Source organism: Sciurus carolinensis, chromosome 7, assembly GCF_902686445.1.
Source record: "Sciurus carolinensis chromosome 7, mSciCar1.2, whole genome shotgun sequence".
In the NCBI taxonomy this organism is placed as follows: domain Eukaryota; kingdom Metazoa; phylum Chordata; class Mammalia; order Rodentia; family Sciuridae; genus Sciurus; species Sciurus carolinensis.
Genome location: NC_062219.1, coordinates 113,685,087 through 113,705,311, shown reverse-complemented (window position 1 = coordinate 113,705,311; position 20,225 = coordinate 113,685,087). Strand labels below are relative to the sequence as shown.

Here is a 20,225-nt window from a genome sequence, read left to right as displayed (position 1 = left end):
GTCCTCATTAAGTTGCTGAGGCTGGCCTTAAATGCAGTCCTCCTGCCTCAGCCTTCCAAACTGCTGGGATTACAGGCTTGTACCACCATGCCTGGCCTGTAACTACACTTTCAGACCACTGTGCTGTGATGCCTGGAGCAGCTGCAGCCACCACGCAATGACGGAAGAAGCTGACACCTGAAAATGACCAGAATCAATTTCCCTCCCTGATGACTCTCTTGAGCTACTGATTAACCAATCCTGAATCTACCCCTGGACTTTTTATGATGTGTGAAATATTTTCTTCTGTCACCCACATGATGGGATAACCTTCAATAGCAAACAGGCAAAGAGTCCTAACACACACATTTAAGAAAGAAGTAATTTCAGCTGGGCCCAGTGGCACACACCTGTAATCCCAGCAGCTCAGGAGGCTGAGGCAGGAGGATCTCGGATTCAAGCCAGCCTCAGCAACTTAGCGAGACCATAAGCAACTTAGTGAGACCCTATTTCTAAATACAATATGAAAAGGGGCTGGGGATGTGGCTCAGTGTTAAGTGCCCCTGGGTTCAATCCCCTGTACCCCATCCCCCCAAAAAAGTAATTTAAATCCTATATGAACTCAGAGGATATGTAAAGAGAAGTCACTTCTCAACTCATTTTTAATGTAAAATTGATTCCAAAATCCAACAAGAACAGTGTGTGAAAACTATATTTAAAAATATAGCTGCAAAATCCTAAGCAAGATATTAGCAAACTGATCCTAGCAATGTATAAAAAGGTTACAGTATTGTGATTAAGTTGACTTTATGCTAAAATATCTGGTCAGTTTATTATTTTGAAAAGAATCAATATAATTCATCACACCAATAGATTAAAGGGGGGAAATCATATGATCACATCAACAGATGTCAGAAAGGCATTTGCATTTGATAAAATTCCATACCCATTCATACTAAAAGCAAATCCCCCTCCACCCCCGACCCATTGGTTGGGGGGACTTGGCAAAGCAGGAATGGATAGGAACTTCCTTAGTCTTTTTTTTTTTTTTTTTTTTTTGTACTGGGGATTGAACTCAGGGGCACTCAGCCACTGAGCCACATCCCCAGCCTTTTTTTTTTTTTTTTTTCAATTAGAGACAGGGTGTCACTGAGTTGCTCAGTGCTTTGCTTTTTGCTGAGGCTGGCTTTGAACTCTCCATCCTCCTGACTCAGCCTACAGAGCCACTAGGATTACAGGCTTGTGCCACCACCCCTGGCACTTTCTTAGTCTTATACAGGGCACCTAGTAAAACCCTATAGCAAGCATCTTTCTTATTGGCAATACAACAAAAGTAAAGCAGGCAAAACAGTAATATGCCCGTTGATAAAATTTCTAGGGCCCTAGCAAAAGCTGGGAAAGTCCATGATGTACTGGCTTCTCCTCTACTCTCTGAAATGCCTTAGTTCCTCCCTGTGTATGCTATTCATCCACCTCCATGGTAAAGCAGAGAGGAGGGGATGCATTTCTCCGAGGATTCTGATCTAAACTTACCCTCTGCCAACCTGGAATTCATATGACATCTTTATATCCTGTCTCAGAACTATCTATACATTTTGGATTCTGGTCCACAGTATAGCCCTAATGGTTGCAATATACAAATAATGGCTTCGACCACTTATGGTTAAAGAAAAATTAATTCCATGGAAGACGTGTGCAGGAATCAACTAGCAGGTGGAGTTTCACCAAGGGTTTTCAAACTCATCGTTTGAAATGCTGGGCCCACAGGACGATTGCAAAAGCCTCCCAGAACTCCTGTCTTCACACTGCTCCCAGACAGATCACCATCAATGGCCCAAGGCCATCAGATTAATCTCTCTCAGACACTCCTTTCATCTCCAGTCCAAGGACCTGCTTATCAGGCCAAATTTAAAAGTCAACCAGCCTGGCTTTTAAAGTTCTCTTGCTAGAGGCCCCAGCTGCTCTATCCAACTTTATCTCAGCCCCAGCACTCCAGCCCACCTCGGGGCCTTATCACTCACCACTGGCATCCTGCTTCTTTCTCCAATTCCAGCCCCTTCCCTCAAGGTTGAACTCCTGGCCCACCTCTTCCACCAAGTTCCCAGGGTTATAGGATTAAAGATCATGGATGGCCAGTTAAACTAAACTACCCCCATTGTTTCCTGTGAATGAATCTTCTTTTTCCTCAAAGATTAGAAACCCCCAGGGTGTAGGCACTGCATTTAAAACAAATTATTTTAGTTGTAGATGAACACAATGCTTTTATTTTGTTTATTTATTTTTATGTGGTGCTGAGGATCGAACCCAGGGCCTCACACATGCTAGGCAAGTGCTTTACCACTGAGCTACAACCAAACCCCAGTACTGCATTTTTTTAATCCCAAATTTGGTTAACCTTCTGGAAGATGCACTCTGCATAAAAACGTGTGCTTTGGCGTCTGTCTCCCTGCTCAGGTGATTCCCCTGCTTGGATGGTCTTTACCTGGTTTCAACCACTTGTACTTGCAAGATCCAGTTTAAGTCTTCTCTAATTGTTGGTTATTTATTTTTTCATTTTACAATTAATCATTAGTGTGTTATAACATGCAATCAAAAAGATGCATTTTTAGGAAAGATCCATACTGGCCCGGTGCAGTGGCACACACCTGTAATCCCAGTGGCTCAGGCAGCTGAGACAGAAGAATCACAAGTTCAAAATCAACCTCAGCAACCTGGAGGCACTAAGCAACTCAGTGAGACTTGTCTCTAAATAAAATACAAAATAGGGCTAAGACCATATCTTTTTTTTTTTTTTTTTTTTTTTTTGTGGTGCTGGGGATCGAACCCAGGGCCCTGTGTTTGCAAGGCAAGCACTTTACCAACTGAGCTATCTCCCCAGCCCCAAAGTAGGCCTAAGGATGCGGCTCAGTGGTTGAGTGCCCCTGAGTTCAATCCCTGGTACCAAAAAAAAAAAAAGAACGAACAAAAGAAAAAGATCCATACTTATCCCCCAACTCAAAAACCTGCTCTGGGTAACTCATTCAAGAGAGTCTGTATCATTCATTCTCCCATTCATCCCCTCAGTACACAGTTTTTTATTGAGACCTTATCAAGCACAGGATACTCTTAGGTCCATGAACAACACAGACAGTTTTGCTGTGTTGCCCAGGTTGGCCTGGAACTCTGGGTTCAAATGATCCTTCTGCTTCAGCCTCCCCAGCAGTTGAGACTTTAGGTTCACACCATCATGCCAGGGTTAGTTCTTTCATCTTAAAGAGAATACAGTCTCCTGGAGGAATTAAGATGTGCTTTGCTTTCCTTCTTTTTTACCTTATTTTATTTCTTTGGTGTGGTACTGGGTCATTTATGTGCTAGGCAAGTGCTCTACCACTGAGCTACAGCCCCAGCCTCTGCTTTCCTTCTTTTTTTATTTGTTCTAATTAGTTACACTTGACAGTAGAATGCATGCTTACACATCATACATAAGTAGAGGATAACTTCTCATTCTTCTAGTTGTACCTGATATAGAGTTACACCAGTCATATAATCATATATGCACATAGGGTAATACTGTCCGATTCATTCCACTGTCCTTCTTACCCCATTCCCTCCCTTCTGCTTAATCCAAAGTACCTCTATTCTTCCCTATTTTCCTCCTTAATCATTTACCTTCACTTGATTCTTTAATTGACTTAAGTATGTGGGGCTTGGAGCTTTGACTCATCATGTGACCATAAAGTTCCCTGAAATCAGGAATTGAATCTTACAGTTTTTTGGTATCTAGGCAAAGTATGAATATGTTCTAGCTAGTACTGATTGTGCTGGCATAATTATCAATGGTCTCAAAAGTATCCCAGTTTGGAAATAAGTGCTGATGAGGATGTGAAGAAACAAACCTTCATTCATTGATGGTGAGAATGGAAAACTGTTTGGCAATTCCTTGAAGTGATAAATGTAAATTTATCATGTATCCTAGCTGGGCATGGTTGCACATACCTGTAATCCCAGCTGCTGGAGACCCTGAAGGCAGGAGGATCTCAAATTCAAAGCCAGCCTCAGCAACTTAGCAAGACACTAAGTAACTTAGTGAGACCCCGTCTCAAAATTTAAAAAAAGTTCTGGGGATGTGTCTCAATGGTTAATGCCCCTGGGTTCAATCCCCAGTACCAAAAAAACAAAACCAAACAAATAAAAAAATCACCATGTAATGTAGCAACTCTACTTCTATGTCTAGCCCAAGAAAAATAGAAACATATTCACCAAAAAAAAAAAAAATTATACAAACATCAGAGAAGCTTTACTCATAATAGTCAAAAAGTAAAAACAACCCAGGGCTGGGGATATAGCTCAGTTGGTAGAGTGCTTGTCTTGCAAGCACAAGGCCCTGGGTTCAATCCCCAGTACCCCCCCCAAAAAAAGAAAAAAAAACCCAAACATATGAATATAATGTGTTCTTCCAATACAATGGAATATAAAAAGGAATGCAGTGACAAGACAGGTGACCACAGGGATGTCCTCTGAAAACATTATCATAAGTGAAAGAAGCCAGACACAGAAGACCACATATCAGTAAAGATTCCATTTATATGAAATGTCCAGAGTATGAAAATCTAGAGACCGAAAGATTAGTGGTAGCCTAAGAGCTAGTGGTGGTGGTTACTCATGGTGGTAAAGGGGATAACTGCTAAAGGGGTATTGAGTTTCTTTTGGGGGTGATGAAAATGTTTTGTGGGGTGTGTTTTTGTTATTGTTGTTTTGGTACTGGGGATTGAACCCAGGGTCACTTTATCACTGAGCTATATTCCCCAGGCCTTTCTATTATTTTTTAAAATTTTGAGATAGGGGCTTACGAAGTTGCCCAGGCTGACCTCGAACTTGCAACCCTTCTGCCTTAGCCTCCCAAGTCGCTGGAACTGTATAGGCATGTGCCACCATCCCCAGCTATGATGAAGATGTTCTAACATAAGATTATGGAAATGACTGTAAAAACCATAAATAGAAGATAAAAAATGTGTGCTTTAAATAAATTAAATCTATGGTATATAAATGATATCTCAACAAATCTTTTTGAATAGTGTTTCAGATTGGATAAAAAATTTTGTTGTCACTTGTCTCTAGGGAGGTCTTAACATGAATGATAGAGAACACAGAGACCTCTGAATTAGAGACCTGGGTCTGAATCACTTCTATCACTTATTTGAGTGTGGCTTGAAGAAAATTATCTGATTCCTCATCTGCAAAACAAGGTAGTAATAACTACATCCCAGGTGGTTGTAATTTAAGTAAGATAAAGCACAGGGGCCTCCTTGCAGTTTTGAAAGTGCTTGACTTTTAGTAGATATTTCTACTGGCAATGTTGGATACGGGATGGGTGAATGGATGGGTGGGTGGATGGACAGAGGGACCAATGAGTGGAGCAAGCCGGAAGCAACTCAAGATTCAGAGGACCTATTATATCCATTCCTTAAAATGAGGCATTCCCCTTGAAAGGGTGGCCTCACATGCCAGGTAAAGCAGTGGAACAAGGTCACCACTGACATCCATTCTGCTTGGTCATTCAGGCCCCTTGCTAGTATGCTGAGCCTCAAGTATGCACAGCCATGAGCTGAGTTTCCTGGAGAACAATGGGGAGAGATGAGCATCCCCACTTCTGTGAGTTTCCCCTGGGCAGCAGGCGGCAGGGCATGTGGAGGAGAGCTGCATAAAGACCATGCAAGCAAGCGCAGGGTGGAAAGTACCCTGGTTTCTGAGCAGATAAGCCAGGTAAGATCAATTATGCACTCCCCCTGAGAAATGGCCTCCGTCAGGGCTGAGACATGTCAAATAGTTCCAGCAAAGCCTTAGTCAATACATCCTTCACATACTTTAGCCTCCCAACCACCCCTTCCCAGCTCCCTCTTTGGCTTCACTTCCTCCACCTGCCTGTAGATTAAGCCAAGGCCCCGTCTTCTCTCCTTGCACACCTCAGAGAACTTCCTCCCTTCCTTCAGCCTCAGCTTTCATGTTTCTCCAGCTCTAACTTCCATCCCAAACTCCCAGCCCACATCCCCACCTGGATGTCACACTGAGGGACTCCTGGAACTCCAGAGGCTTCAAACCTGCCCCTCTTCTTTTGTGTTGTGTGTCAGTGCACTGGGATCTGCTGAGTCACTCAAGCTAAAAATGCTGACGTCATTCTCCTTCAGGTCCCCCTGCACCAACAGTGTCCACATCAGCCTACAAGCAGGTCCTGTCGCCGTCACTTCCAAATGTCTGTGGAATCTGGTCCCTCCACTCAAGGCTCAGGTGCTGCTCCTATCTAACACCCAGACTGGTGCAGTAGCCTGTCTAACCTGTGCTCCCCACACGCCCAATCTGTCTTTCAAAACCTTGAGGAATTCCCGTATGCATTCTTTGCTTCTTAAAACCCCCATACCAACAGGAAAAATCCAGATCATATATCTGAAACTTTGCAAAGTTTCAGAATCACTGGAACTCCAGCCTGAAACATGCAAAGCAGGCCATTAAAAAGGGAGGAAAAAAAAAAAAAAAAAAAAAAAAAAACCTGCCATGATCTGACCCTAAATTCTCTCTCCAACCTTATCTTCTCTTCCCCAACAGAGTGGCACCTAGATGCAGGTCCACTGACTGAGCAGTATTGACACTTTGGCTCAACTCACATACTTCTTTCTGCCTAAAAACCACCCGCATATCCCACACCCCATCCCCATCTCTCTAGGAATATTCCATGTCCTTCAAGGCCAACTTATAACACCACCTGCAAAGGGCCTCAATTCCTCCTGCTGAAGTTTAAAGGAAGGTGTGAGATCCAGTTGGTGCCCGCAGGAGCCATCCTGATGATTGACCAATGAGGGGAACCTGCCTTGGCCAAGGCCCCATATTTCAGGGGCTGGTTCTTGGCTGCGCAGGGGAAGCATGATTCTTGCAGCTGCCTGGGGAGTAGACACACTCTTTCTCCGAGAGAGTCCACAGAAATAGATACACAAAACAGAAGGGCAGAGGCGCCACTTGAACCTCAAGCCCTGTGATCAGCCCCTGTTCTCCTGGACATGTGAAGCCAAGCCCCAACCCGAGTGTGGGTGCTGAGCACAGAGCCAGCCTGTCCCTCAGCAAAGACAGTTGCTGTGTGCCACAAAAGGCAGCAAAACCTCATTGTTAACAGGGAGATTTCCAGAACTTGGGTTTGAAACCCAGCTCTGCCACTTGGTCTGTGGCACTGGACAACTTCCCCAGAGTCTTGGTTTCCCTTGTTCATCAAATGCGGCTAATGATCCCTTCTGCCTGGATCACAATTCCCCTAAGATGTTCACGTGTCTCCCCTTCCACTTCCCTCAGGTCTCTGCTCTTGTTTTACCTTCCAGAGAGGCTCTTCCTGACCTTCCGAGATAAAACAGGAATCCTCCCCTACCAGGGCCTGGCCAGAGCAAACTGTTCAATCACCATCAGTAGAACAACAATGAGGCGAGTCTACACCACAGGGTTGGGAGCATGTTTAGGACTGTGCTTGACCAGCAGTGTAGCCCCTGACTGTTAAGCCTTGTGAGGAGACCTCCTTCTGAGAGCATGCCCAGAGGGAGGGGAGGGGCACTTGCTGCAGCTGGGGTGCGTGTGTGTCTGCGCGCGCAGACTTCTCCCAGGGGAGATTTAGTGATGCCACTGCTGCCCCCAGAGCAGCATCCTAAGTGGGAACTAACAAGCCAAGGAGGAGAAGGGCAGGAGGCAGGGGAGAGAGGAGAGTACCTGGCATATTTGGTGTTTGGTCCAGCAGGTCAGGTGGGAGACAGCCTGGACAACCTGGACAACCTAATGAGACCCTGCCAGAGGGTTCAAACAAAGAAAACACAACGATAACCGAATAATAGAATCACTAGAACTCAGTGCCCATTTGGATGGTTGTGGAGGGAAAGGCCAAGGTCACCCTAGGGTTTCTGGCTCTGGAAATTTCACGGAAGGTATCTCTATTTCCTTTGATAGGAATCCAAGTGGAAGAACAGATTTGGAGGAAAGGTTCCCTATCTCACATGTGGCTTTGAAAGTGCCTGCCAACAGTCACATGAAGCCTATACCAGCTGGATCACACCTGGGTACCATTTGTAGCATTCTACTCTACACTTGGAATGCCTATTGTCTGTTTTCATCCTCCCAACAATCATTTAGAGTGGGCATTATCATCCCATTTCACAGGTAAAGGGAGACCAAAAAACAAAGCAAAGTAATTCCTGAGGTCTGAAGCCAGCACAGGGCCTGGCTGGAATGTGAACTCTGGTCCAGTGCGAGGACAACTGCCCCTCACCACCTTTAACCTCAGTACCTAAACCAGGGCCTTGGAAGTGTGCACCTCTGAAGTCCTTAGCACAGGCAGCGAAGCCTGAGCTGAAGCAGAGTGAATTCTGCCATCTTGGGAATGAGGGGAGTGGAGAACAGCCACGTTTAAGGCCCTAGGTAGAGAAAGAGGGGCCACAGAAAGAAACAGGAGCCAGAGTCCAGAGACCAGAGAGAAGGGCAAAAGTTAAAGCCAGATCACGATGCTGCCAGGGGTCTGCTGGGCCAGGACCCCTCCACTTAGCTCACAAAGTATTAGGCTAACTGGCCCAAGCACTGGCCCACCCTCAAGGACTCATTCTTCCCTTAGATATGCTAATAGAGGCCAAAGGGTAAAGGTCCAGGCTTCCACTGGCTCTGGGCCTTTGTGCTTCTTTAAATCAGTTGGCACATCTTTGCTCTGACCCATTATGGACGGATGTTATAGTTTACATCTGGGCTGACTATCTTAATTTCAATTTCTGGTAAGATTTTTCTAGGCTGACCTCCTGCAGTGTGGGATATGACATAAAATAGGCCTTTACACTTAGAGCTAGATTAAAATAGGAACTCTGCTGTGTGGTTTTGGTCAAATTACTTAAACCTCAGCGTTCTTGTCTGGAAAATGGGGATAATCTAAGTTGCCTTATAGAGAGAATTGTGAAGGTAAATTGTCCAGTTTATAGTATGGGCTAATATTATTATTATGTTTGGTGCATCTCTTGACCATCTGGTGAAGAATTATTAAGAATTCTGATGGTCCTGTTCCTTCTGCAAAACTGGATTTTTTTTTTTTTTTTTTTTTTTTTGTACTGGGGATTGAACCCAGGGACATTGAACCACAGAGCCACATCCCCAGTCCTTTTACTTTTTTATTTAGAGATATGGCCTCGCTGAGTTGCTTAGGGCCTTGCTAAGTTGCTGAGGCTGCCTTTGAACTAGCGATCCTCCTGCCTCAGCCTTCTGAGCTGCTGGGATTACAGGCATGCACCATGGCACCCAGCCCATCTGCAGAACTGGAAATCAGAACCCTCAGTTTCCACGTGTTTATTGCCAGGTGATTCTGAAACACACCCACAGCTAAGAGTCACAGCCACCCCCAACCCCCAAGACAGGAATTATACACTTCCTTTCTCCTGTTGTCTGTATAGCTTCATACAGAATTTAGCTTCATACAGAATTTGCTACGTTCAACAGTAAACTGTCTGTTCGTAGGTTGCTCATCAACCCCATGATTGGAAATTCTCAGGGGGCCGGCCCCCTCTTAGACTAGATGTAGTTATTCCCAAATCAACCATCTATTGAGCCACGCTTCTTCATCCATAACAATAATCTCATTTTCAGCAGGCAACTCAAGCTTTCTAATTTATTAATTTATTCACTCATTTACAATTGCCCCCTTAAGCCTTTGACAGCGTGAATAATTGAGAGTTCACAAAAATTCCAGGGTGAGACTAGAAGAACTGAAAAGAGAAGTTTAGTATACATCCATTCCAGTCTCCTCCAGGTATCAAAAACCTCCATGATTAATAACTTCCAGAATTGATAATAACATAGTTATGCAGTATTAACCTGTGCCAGCATTGTTCTGAGTGGTTTACATAGACAATTATTTTCATCCTCAAATGTACTGTTGTCTTCACTTTAGAGATAATCAAACTAAGACACAGGGAGGTGAAGTGACCTACCTAAGTCACACAGCTAGTAAGAGGTGGAGGCAGAATTTGAACCCAGATCATCTGGGCCCAGGATCAGGATTTAATGAACAAGCTGAGTAGATCAGGGCTGGGCAGGTCCCCAGTGGCCTGGAATCAGGGATTAGGGAGGAGAGAAGCCTGATGCCATCTCCAAGCCCAGTAAGGAGCCAGGAGGAAAAGGGGCGAGTCCCAGAACACCCAGGCATGCAGGACACAGCTGACCACGGGCTGAAGGCTCCCAGGATTCCCTGGCAAAGGAATGAATGACATGAAAGGGAAATTCCTTCAGAAAAAAAGAACACATTTTTGAGGTTTTTTTTTTTTTTCCCTCATCTCTGATTTCAGACCCATGGTGACTTTGCTGAGTCACAGTGAACCTCTTGAAAGGGGCAGGAAAGCAGAGGCCTGAGTGTCATCCGCACTCCCAGGCAGCAGAATCACCACGGCCGGACAGGCTGGGAGGCCTCCAGGGCAGCCAGCACCCTGCCCCAGAAGGCTGACCACCAGATAGCTCTCTAAGGAGAGAGCAGGCCAAGAAAAGCTGATTCCTCTGCTCTTCTTGCTCATCTTATCCTGAGTCTCCTCCATGAGTAAATAATACCGTTAGTGAATGCTTAGGTGACAAATTAAATACATAATTCACTAAACATTTCCTTATCCTCTGCTGCTGAAGGTTTTGGAATCAGACACTCCTAGAGTTGATTCCCAGCTCCACCATTTATGGCTCTGGGCAGGAGTCTGAGTCTTAGTTTCTTTATCTATAAAGTGGGGATATTCATCTCAGCCCACATGTTTGGGGCAAGGGCCGAGTGAGTTAGAGGCAGGGATCTTGGAACACAGTGGGCATTCCAGAGATAGTGTCTCCTGTGTGCCAGGCACTGTGAGGGATTGGAAGTCAAAGACAAACGCCTCTGGTCCCTCTTGGAGTTCCAGTCGAGCGGGAGGGGAAACAGAGATCTACACAGTACAATGATTGCTACAAGAGAAGCCAGTTCCCAAAGTTGTGGACATACAGGAAAAGGGACCAAGTACCAAGCTGAGGTGGGCTGCATCAGGAAGTTCATGCGAAAGACTCTACTCTAGCCAGGCACAGTGGTGCATGCGGGTAATCCCAGTGGCTCAGGAGGCTGAGGCAGGAGGATCGCATGTTCAAGGCCAGTCTCAGCAATTTAGCAAAGCCCTAAGCCACCTAGTCAGACCCTGTCTCAAAGTAAAAAATGGGTGCTGGGGATGTACTCAGGGGTTAAGCGTCCCTGGTACCAAAAAAAAAGTCTCTATTCCAGGTTTGTCTGAGAAGATCCTCCATAGGAATCACGGCTCTGTTAAAAGGCAGATTTGCCATTCGAGAGCTCTGCTCAGGACTGAGGGCCCACATTTCTATGCAGCTTCTTGCCCATAGCAGTGGCTAGAGCAGCGACCACATTTAGACCCCTGAGGGTCACACCTAGGGCCACATCTATGACATTCCTAGATGCTCTCCCAGACTCCCCTACTATCCTTTTTATTCATTTTAGGTCAACCTGTGTCCAAACAACCTTTCAGACCCTGCTTAACTGTATAGCTATGAAATCACCTCCTCAGACCCCAGAGTCAAAATCCCGGACACACCCCAGAGATTCCAACAGCCACGAATGTCCAAAGCCTCAAAAGTGGTTCTGAGTTGCCTCCCCCCCCACTTTCCTTCTAGGTCGAATCATTATAAATGCTTCCAATGTTTTCTCATCTGGTATTTTGTAATGAATTCCTTTTAAAAGGTCAGAGATATATGAGAAAAGAGCTTAATTGTGTGTCTTTTATTAATGTAAACCATCTTCATTCCATCTGAAGTACTGGAAGAGAAGCTGTGCTGGAAAAGATTTGAATTTCTTGCTGATCTGACAGAAAATGCTATCAAGGAAGATAACATTAAGCAGACAGCAAACGGGGTCACCAATTCAAAGATTATCTTAGATCGTGCACCAGAAAATGTGTCATGCCCTAAAATCTTATGGCACATATATGGAAAAATATTTAATGGAAGTTTCCCTAAATTTGACCAGAACACTAGTGCTGAGATATATATACATAAACACAATCAACTATGCTAGAGGAAGACTATGTTGTCTTTTTTATTCTCTCTATGGAAAATATTACAAAATCATCATCATACGAAGATGCAACCAGAGGATATAGCCTAAAGAAGTAGAAAACACAGTGTCGCCGCAGAGCAAGTCGAACAAACTGTATGCCACTTTTCTAGTTTCGTGGCGTCTGTGATATTTCAGCTTTAAATTTTTTTCTACCATGCTGTGATTTTATTTCAAAATCTAAATAAATACTCATTCTAAAATCTGTTATATTTGTGATCTTGTATTTTTTTTCCATATTATTGCTTAAAGAGTGTTCCCCAAAGTGAATGTTTTGGACCCAATAAAACAAGAATCCATCCTGATATAAAAGAAAGCACATGGGCTTTGGTGTCTGATCTGGGCTGAAATCACAGAACTATCACTTGCTGCTTGGGTACTGTGTGGCCTGAGACAATTTACTTAACCTCCCTGAACCTCAAATTTTTTTTCTTATTATTAAAATGAGCAGGGTTGTCTTGAGGATTAAATAAAATGCCATATAGAAAGTACCTATTCTGAGACCGCATCAATGAGCTTGTGTTAAAGAGAAAATCGAGACAGGGAGAAGTTCACTTGGGGTCACATAGCCGAGGGGATGTCCTCTGGAAAGAATCTGGATTTCAAGTTTATATTAACAATCTTACTTCCTCTCATTCTCCCACCTCCTTTCAAGACAGGAAGTTAAAAACAAACCGTATCGTCCTTAACCCTAAGTAAATCAGATCCATCCTTCATACTTCACCAGAGACAGGTCTTAGAGATGTCCCCCTCCACCGCCCCACACCTCCGTGTGGGAAAGCAAAGCAAGCTTCCCTCTGACTGTGCTATGAGAAACAGCGAGCCAGATGAAATTAGGAAATCACTTGGCATTTTTTTGAGATCATATATTTGGTTACCAGTTTTATTTCTCTTTTTCTGACACCAAATCAACCTCAAGATTCTTTTCTGCTTTCCACAAACTTATATTATTATCTTTGGGAGTATTATCTCATTTTATTCTCACCATGGCCCTATAAAATAAATATTTACTTACTTTTATTTTACTTATTTATTTTTGATACTGGGGATTGAACCTAGGGGTACTTTAACCACTGAGCCAAACACTCAGCCCTTTTTTTTATTTTTTTATTTTGAGATAGGTTCTCGCTAAGTTGCTTACGGCCTCACTAAGTTGCTGAGGCTAGCCTTGAACATGTGATCCTCCTGCCTCAGCCTCCCAAGCTGCTGGGATAACAGGTTTGCGCCACAGTAACCAGCTTCATTTATATATTTTTTTCATACGGGGTGTTGCTATGCTACCCAGGGTGGTCTTGAACTTGTGTGCCAGTCATCCTCCCGCCTCGGCCTCCCGAGTAACTGGGACTACAGTGGGCACTGCACCAGATTAACCTGTACAATATGTATTCATAATTCCCATTTTGTAGATTAAGAAACAGAGGCTCAGAGAGATAAAGTACCTTACCTGGATATGAGTCCAGGTTAAACTCGTGTCACAGGCTGGGCTCTTAATCCTTAGGCCATGTTGCCTTCCTACCAATCGCTCTCTTCCAGCCAACAGGAATACACAGTGTAGTGGAAGGGGACTTAGGTATATGCTGGAGAGTGGAGAATCAGGAGATCCTTGGGCCAGGTGTGGTAGCACCACCTATGATCCCTGCTACCCAGGAGGCTGAGGCAGGAAGATAATAAGTTTGAGGCCAGACTCGGCAACTTAGTGAGAGCCTGTCTCAAAATAAAAAATAGGGGCTGGGGATATGGCTCAGTTGGTAGAGTGCTTGCCTCACAAGCACAAGGCCCTGGGTTCAATCCCCAGCACCGCAAAAAAATTAAATTAAATTAAAAATAAAAATGGCCAGGGGGCAGTTCTGTGGTACAATGAGCATTCATGTGTGAGGCCCTGAGTTCAATTCCCAGTAAGAGAGAGACAGAGTCGGGGTAGGGAGAGAATGAATGAACCTTTGGGTTTCCACATCTCCCTTGCACCCTGGCATGGCCCAGCCATGCCAAACTGCCCTGTTCACCCTCCACCCCGCAAGCCCGTCCTATTAATGCTCTTCTGCTCCCAATGCTCCCTGCAAAGTACACTTATGAGCCATTTTCTCTTAAGTAGCCATGGAGTGGGTGTCAGACTGTTGTGTTCTGTTGTTTGTTTGTTTGTTTGTTTGAGACAGTCTTGTTAAATTGCTGAGGCTGGCAGCTGGTCTCAAACATGTAATCTCCTGCCTCAACCTTCCAAGCAGCTGGGATCACAAGTATGTGTCACAGGGCCCAGCAGGAGACCTTGATTCTAATGTGGGTGGGCCTCAGGCAAGTCGGGTGACCGCTGTGGACCTCATTTGCCCCAATTTAAAAATAAGGTAGAAAAGGAATTTTTTTCAGGGTCTTTTGCAGGCCCGGCCCATCCAGTGCACACATAATTCTGGTAACTGAATGTGTTCTTGTGATTAATGAAGGTTTCTTTCCCAGAGCTATGGCCTCCTCTGCTTATAGTATATCATGAAGGCTGAGGAGTATATAGGTGACCATGGACTTCTTTTTTTCTTTTTAAAATGTTTTTAGTTGTAGATGGACACAATACTTTTATTTTTATTTATTTATTTTTTATGTGGTGCTGAGGCTCGAACCCAGGGCCTCACATGTGCCAGGTGAGCAACCTACCACTGAGCTACTACCCCAGCCCAGCCATGGCCTCTGGCAGCCCTGGCTCTGCATCACAGCTCTGCAAACACTAGTTATGGGATTCTGGGGGAGACCTTAGTCTCACAAAGCCTCCTTTCCCTCCTCTATAAAATGATGGCTACAGAGAGACACACCAGCACAAGCCTGTAATCCCAGCAACTCAGGGGGCTGAGGTAGGAAGATGGCAAGTTCAAGGCCAGGCTCAACAACTTAGTGAGGCCCTGCCTCAAAAAAAAAAAACAGGGGGTACCTAATAATGCAGTTCAGTGGTAAAGCTTCCCTGGGTTCAGTCCCCAGTGCCAGGGAGAAAAAATCATGGCTGTGTGAATTTCCCATCGGCGATGGTGCTTGGAAAGTGCTCAGTACCATGCTGAGAGTCCAAGGAATGACCGCCATTAGTGGTTCACTATGTGTGGAATCCTCAGGTCTTATCTGTTTTGAATCTGGAATGTAGAACCTTGAAAGGGGTACTAAGAAGGGAGACTGAATTGGAGAGGAAAGGGACCAGGAACATGGGATGGACGGTTGGTGGGACTCCAGATGGCTGCACACGGCTGAGCTGGAAAAGAATGGCCTTCCGCTGCCCTGCTCCACCCACGTGTATCTGGGCAATGTCAGTGAGTTGCTAGGCTGGAAAACGTAGGAACACTGAAATATCCCAAGTGGGGATTACAGACGTTGCTGAAATGCATCCCAAATTTTCTATCTCAGTGGGCTGTGCCAAATCCCTGCCGGACAGCACAGAGTCTGTTCTTCCTTGTCTTCATGCTGGCACCGTTTCTAATCAGAATTTCACTCTCCACTCAAATAGTGACCTCAAGCCTGTAATTCTTTTTTTTTTTTTTTAAATTCTGGGGATTGAACCCAGGGTCACTTAACCCCTGAGTCATATCCTCAGCCCTTTTAATTTTATATTTTGAGACAGGGTCTCCCAAAGTTGCTTAGAGCCTCTCTAAGTTGCTGAGGCTGGCCTTGACCTTTCAATCCTCCTGCCTCAGCCTCCCAAGTTGCTGGGAATACAGGCAAGTGCCACCATGCCTGACCAAGTCTCTAATTCTTTTAGCCACAGAAGGCTCAGCTCATCTGGCCTAAAACCTTTAAGCAAACGAACTGATAAACCAAACCACATTCCTACCATTTTTCTCTCTCTTTTTTAAATCTTGACATTTACTTATGATAAAAAAAAAATGAAAACAATCAAAATGTCCAACTAAAGAAGTTATTAACTAAATTTATAACCACTTAATTAATAGAATATTATACTATGACAGAATATTGTACTACATTATAATATTATATTTATGATTGAATATTAAAAGCTACCATGCAGTCTGGGGTTGTGGCTCAGTGGTAGAGTGCTTGCCTTGCTCATGTGAGGCACTGGGTTCGATTCTCAGCACCACATAAAATAAATAAAGGTATTATGTCCATCTACAACTAAAAAATATAAAAATAAAGCAACCATGAATGTAGACTAGAGTAGTGGTCAATCTATAGGATTTATACTGTCAGTCCTGGGTTTGATTCCGGTATCAGCTATGTAACCCTGCTGAGTCTCTCTCTGCTGTAGTTGTGCACTGAAAAACAACAACAGTAACAAAAGAACTCTGTTTCTATAGTCAGACTTCCTTCCCGATTTGTTTTATTGCATTTGTTTTTGTGGGGGTTTTTGGTTTGTTTTGGGGTTTGGGTTTTTTTTTAATTGTTGTTGTTGTTTTTCGCAGTGCTGGAGATGGAACCCAGGCCCTTGAACATGCTAGGCAAGCCCTCTACCACCAAATTATGACCCCCAGCCCCCTGCCTGGTTTAAATCCTGGTTCCGTCACTATCATAGCTGTATTCTTGGGTAGTTAATTAGGTCTTCCATTCTCTCTCTTTTTCATCTGTAAACAGGATATACCACACAAGAATTTGGGAGCAGGGATGAGAATTTTTAATGAGATAACACATGTAAAAGTCTAAGAACAGGGCTAGGGGCATGGCTCAGTGATAGAGCATTTGTCTGACATAGGCAAGACTCTGGGTTCAATCCCCAGCCCCACACACACAAAAAAATTTAGCTGGGCTCAGTGGCTCTCGCCTATAATCCCAACAGCTCGGGAGGCTGAGGCAGGAAGATCATGAGTTCAAAGTCAGCCTCAGTAACAGTGAAGAATTAAGCGACTTAGTGAGACACTGTCTCTAAATAGAATACAAAATAGGGCTGGGGATGTGGCTCAGTGGTTGAGTGTCCCTGAGTTTAATCCCCAATACCCAAAGGAAAAAAAATTTTTAATAAATAAAATCCTTAGAACAGTGCCCAGCAGAAGCCATGTGATACATCATTCTTCAGCCAGCACCCCACCTCTAACCCATCCCCCAACTGATTTCCAAATACACATGCATATCCAAGTCACCTTGCAAAGGAACATCCATGCTCCTTCGGATACACAGCACAATACTCAGGTAACTCAGGGGAGCTCTGCAGCTGGGGGTGCTATCATCAGCAAGTACTGGTTAACCAGGTGCCAACTCTCTCCCCTCTAACGGGGCTGGGGCTCACTTCAGTCTGGTGGAAAAATAACAGGCAGAGTTCAGTGTAGGGTGAGCCACGAGACAGTGTGCACCACCCACCATCTTGACAGGAAACTCAGGCTGTCTGCAGAGGACTCCTGATGGAGGGTGCCCAGTGCCCATGTTACTACTAACAACAGCCCAACGTAGCCAGGGTCACGAGAGGCAGCCACCTGTTGAACCACAGTACGGTTCAGTTCCCATCCTTAGTTCTTCAATCTAACCCTGGAGGGAGTATGGGGGTGGGGGCTAATCTGGTATTTCTCCTGGGCCTAACTGTCAATTTCTCACTGTTCTCAGCTTCCAACAGAATTAGGGTAACTCATATGGCACATTACACTTTTCAAAGAGTGTGTGTGTGTGTGATTATGATCATTACAGTTTTCTTTTTCTTTTTTCTTTTTTTTTTTTTTTTTGTGGTACTGGGGATTGAACCCAGGGTCTCGTGCTCATGGGGCAAGCATTCTATCAACTGAGCTATATCCCCAGCCCCTTATTATAATTTTTATGTATATCATGCTAAACCATTTTATTATTGTAATTATTTATATTTTTATTTTCTATTTTCATTTTTTGGTACTAAAGATTGAACCCAGGGGCACTTAACCACTGAGCCACATCCCCAGCCCTCTTTTGAATTTTATTTAGAGACAGGATCTCACTGCATTGCTTATTGCCTTGCTAAGTTGCTGAGGCTGGTTTTGAACTTAGGATCCTCCTGACTCAGCTTCCCAAGTTGCTGGAATTACAGGTGTGCACCACTGCTCCTGGCCTTACTTTCATTTTTTTAGAGATGGGGTCTCGCTACATTGCTCAGGCTGGTCTTGAACTCCTGGGCTCACAGATCTGCCTGCTTCAGCCTCCGTAGTCGTCGGGACCACAGGCTCAGCTGAACCATTTTTTTTTTTTTTTTTCCTGGTACTAGGGATTGAACTCAGGAGTGCTTTACCACTGAGTTACATTTCCAGCCCTTTTTTATTTTTTATTTTGAGACAGGGTTTCTCCAAGTTGCTTAAGACCTTGCTAATTTGCTGAACTTTGGATTCTCCTGCCTCAGTCTCCTGAGCCTCTGGGATTACAGGAATGTGCCACTGTGCCAGCTTTCCATTTTTTTTATTGGTGCATTATAGTTGTACACAATGACGGGATTTGTTGTCACACATTCATATGCACACACAATATACTAATGCAATTTGGTCAATATTACTCCCCAGCGCTGCTTCTGTGGCTTAACCATTTTAGAAAGTACTTTCCCCTCACTGATTGAAATCCCATGAAGCTGCACTGGAGCTGCAAACTGGAGAAGCTCAAGCAAGGAAAAAGTGAGACGGGTGGAGAGACCAGTCCTGCCGAGGGAGACGGGGCTCATGGCCCCATCGGTGGTGTGGCCTCAGCCAGGGCGCCTCATGACTGAACTCACATCCTCAGCTTTCAGGCTTCAAATCATGACAGCCACCCAAAGGGGTCCCCCTCCCACAGCTTCAGGTCACCGGTGCTCTAAGACATCATCACGTCCTCCACATGGCCAAGCAGGAGACTGCAGTGGGGAAGTAGATCTGAGAGGACAGGAAAGAGGTCCCTGGCCTGGGCTGGCACATTCTCTCCCTGGAGGCCTCTCCATAGGGGGAGCCAGCAGGGAGTCACAGGGGGTTTGGTGGGTGAGGGAGCAGAGATAAGGGGGGCAGGCCGAGGGTTCCAGTGTCAGGGGTCCAGCTGGGAGTGTTGACTCCACAATAGGGAAAACTGTCACATCAGGGCCAAGCCACCTCTCCACTCAGTGACCGCTTACTTGCTTTTTTTTTTTTTTTTTGGTACTGAGGATGGAACCTAGGGGTGCTTTACCACTGAGCCACATCCCAGTCCTTTTTATTTTGAGACGGGGTCCCCATAAATTGCTTAGGGCCTTGCTAAATTGCTGAGGCTGGTCTTGAACTTGTGATCCTCCTGCCTCAGGCTTCTGAGTTGCTGGGATTACAGTCCTGCGCTACCAAGTCAGGTTTGTTTTTTTTTCCTAAAGTGTTCGGTGATGATGGGCTGAGGACACAGCTCAGAGTTAGAGTGCTTGCCTAGCATGCATGAGACTCTGGAATTTTTCTTTTTTTTTTTAAGCACTGGGGATTGAACCCAGGGCTCATGCATGCTAGACAAATGCTCTCTAACTAAATTATATCCCCAGCCCAGCACGACCCTGGGTTCAATCTCCAGAATTAGAAGTTTTTTTCAAAAGTGTCTAGGGCTAATTTACCTTTCCTTCTTAATAAATATGTTAATTTTCTGTTCTTGTGAAAATTGGGCCTTGTTGGTCCGGAAAGTCATTCTGTCTCTTTAAGGTCACTCTGCACAGCTCTGCCCCACCCATTCTGTTTTAATCACATCATCTACTTCTCAGAGTCTGATTCTTCTTTCCAGATCAGGGTGGAGGTGAGATATGACAATCAAAAAATGAATTGAGGAGCATTTGGGTCTTGCATTTTTGGATTAGGGATGCTCAACCCGTTTGCTATTTTATATCTGAGGAAATGGAGGCTCTTAGAAGCTGTGGCAATAACTCTGTCTTTTGTAAATAAAGGAGATCAGACTATAAGCTCCTTGCGGGTAGATACCCTGGTGGCCTCCCCTCGCTAACAGCTCCTCCAGAGCACAGGGCATGTGTTCACTCATTTGAATGTGCGGCTGTTGTCCGTCTGTTCAGGGCCACAAGGCAGCAGTCCCTAAGACAGACTGACACACTTCCAGGAGGGGAAATGCAAAGAACCGTGCCGTGCTGTACTTACAGCTGCAGAGCTGTGCTGGTCCACCTACCTCTTCACCCAAACCCCCATCCAAAGCTCGCGTTTGTAGTTGACTCACTGGGTTGAGTGGTCCAGCCTGTGGCCCTGAGATGATAATGTCCCAGAGGACTTCAGTCTAACCAAATGATTCACTTTCC

At 44.8% G+C, this 20,225-nt stretch overlaps 2 protein-coding genes and 1 non-coding gene across 4 annotated transcripts in view; 1 reads left to right on the top strand and 2 right to left on the bottom strand.

The window, feature by feature from the left end:
- The window catches only part of Ccnd3 (cyclin D3), a 90,337-nt gene that overhangs the window by 18,008 nt on the left and 52,104 nt on the right, over positions 1 to 20,225 (bottom strand). The gene's annotated exons all lie outside the window — the stretch shown is intronic.
- Positions 1 to 20,225, bottom strand: part of Med20 (mediator complex subunit 20) — a 114,066-nt gene that overhangs the window by 41,782 nt on the left and 52,059 nt on the right. The window lies entirely within an intron of this gene.
- Positions 4,295 to 4,367, top strand: Trnaa-ugc (transfer RNA alanine (anticodon UGC)). The gene has a single exon. It is a non-coding gene; the product is annotated as a tRNA-Ala (tRNA).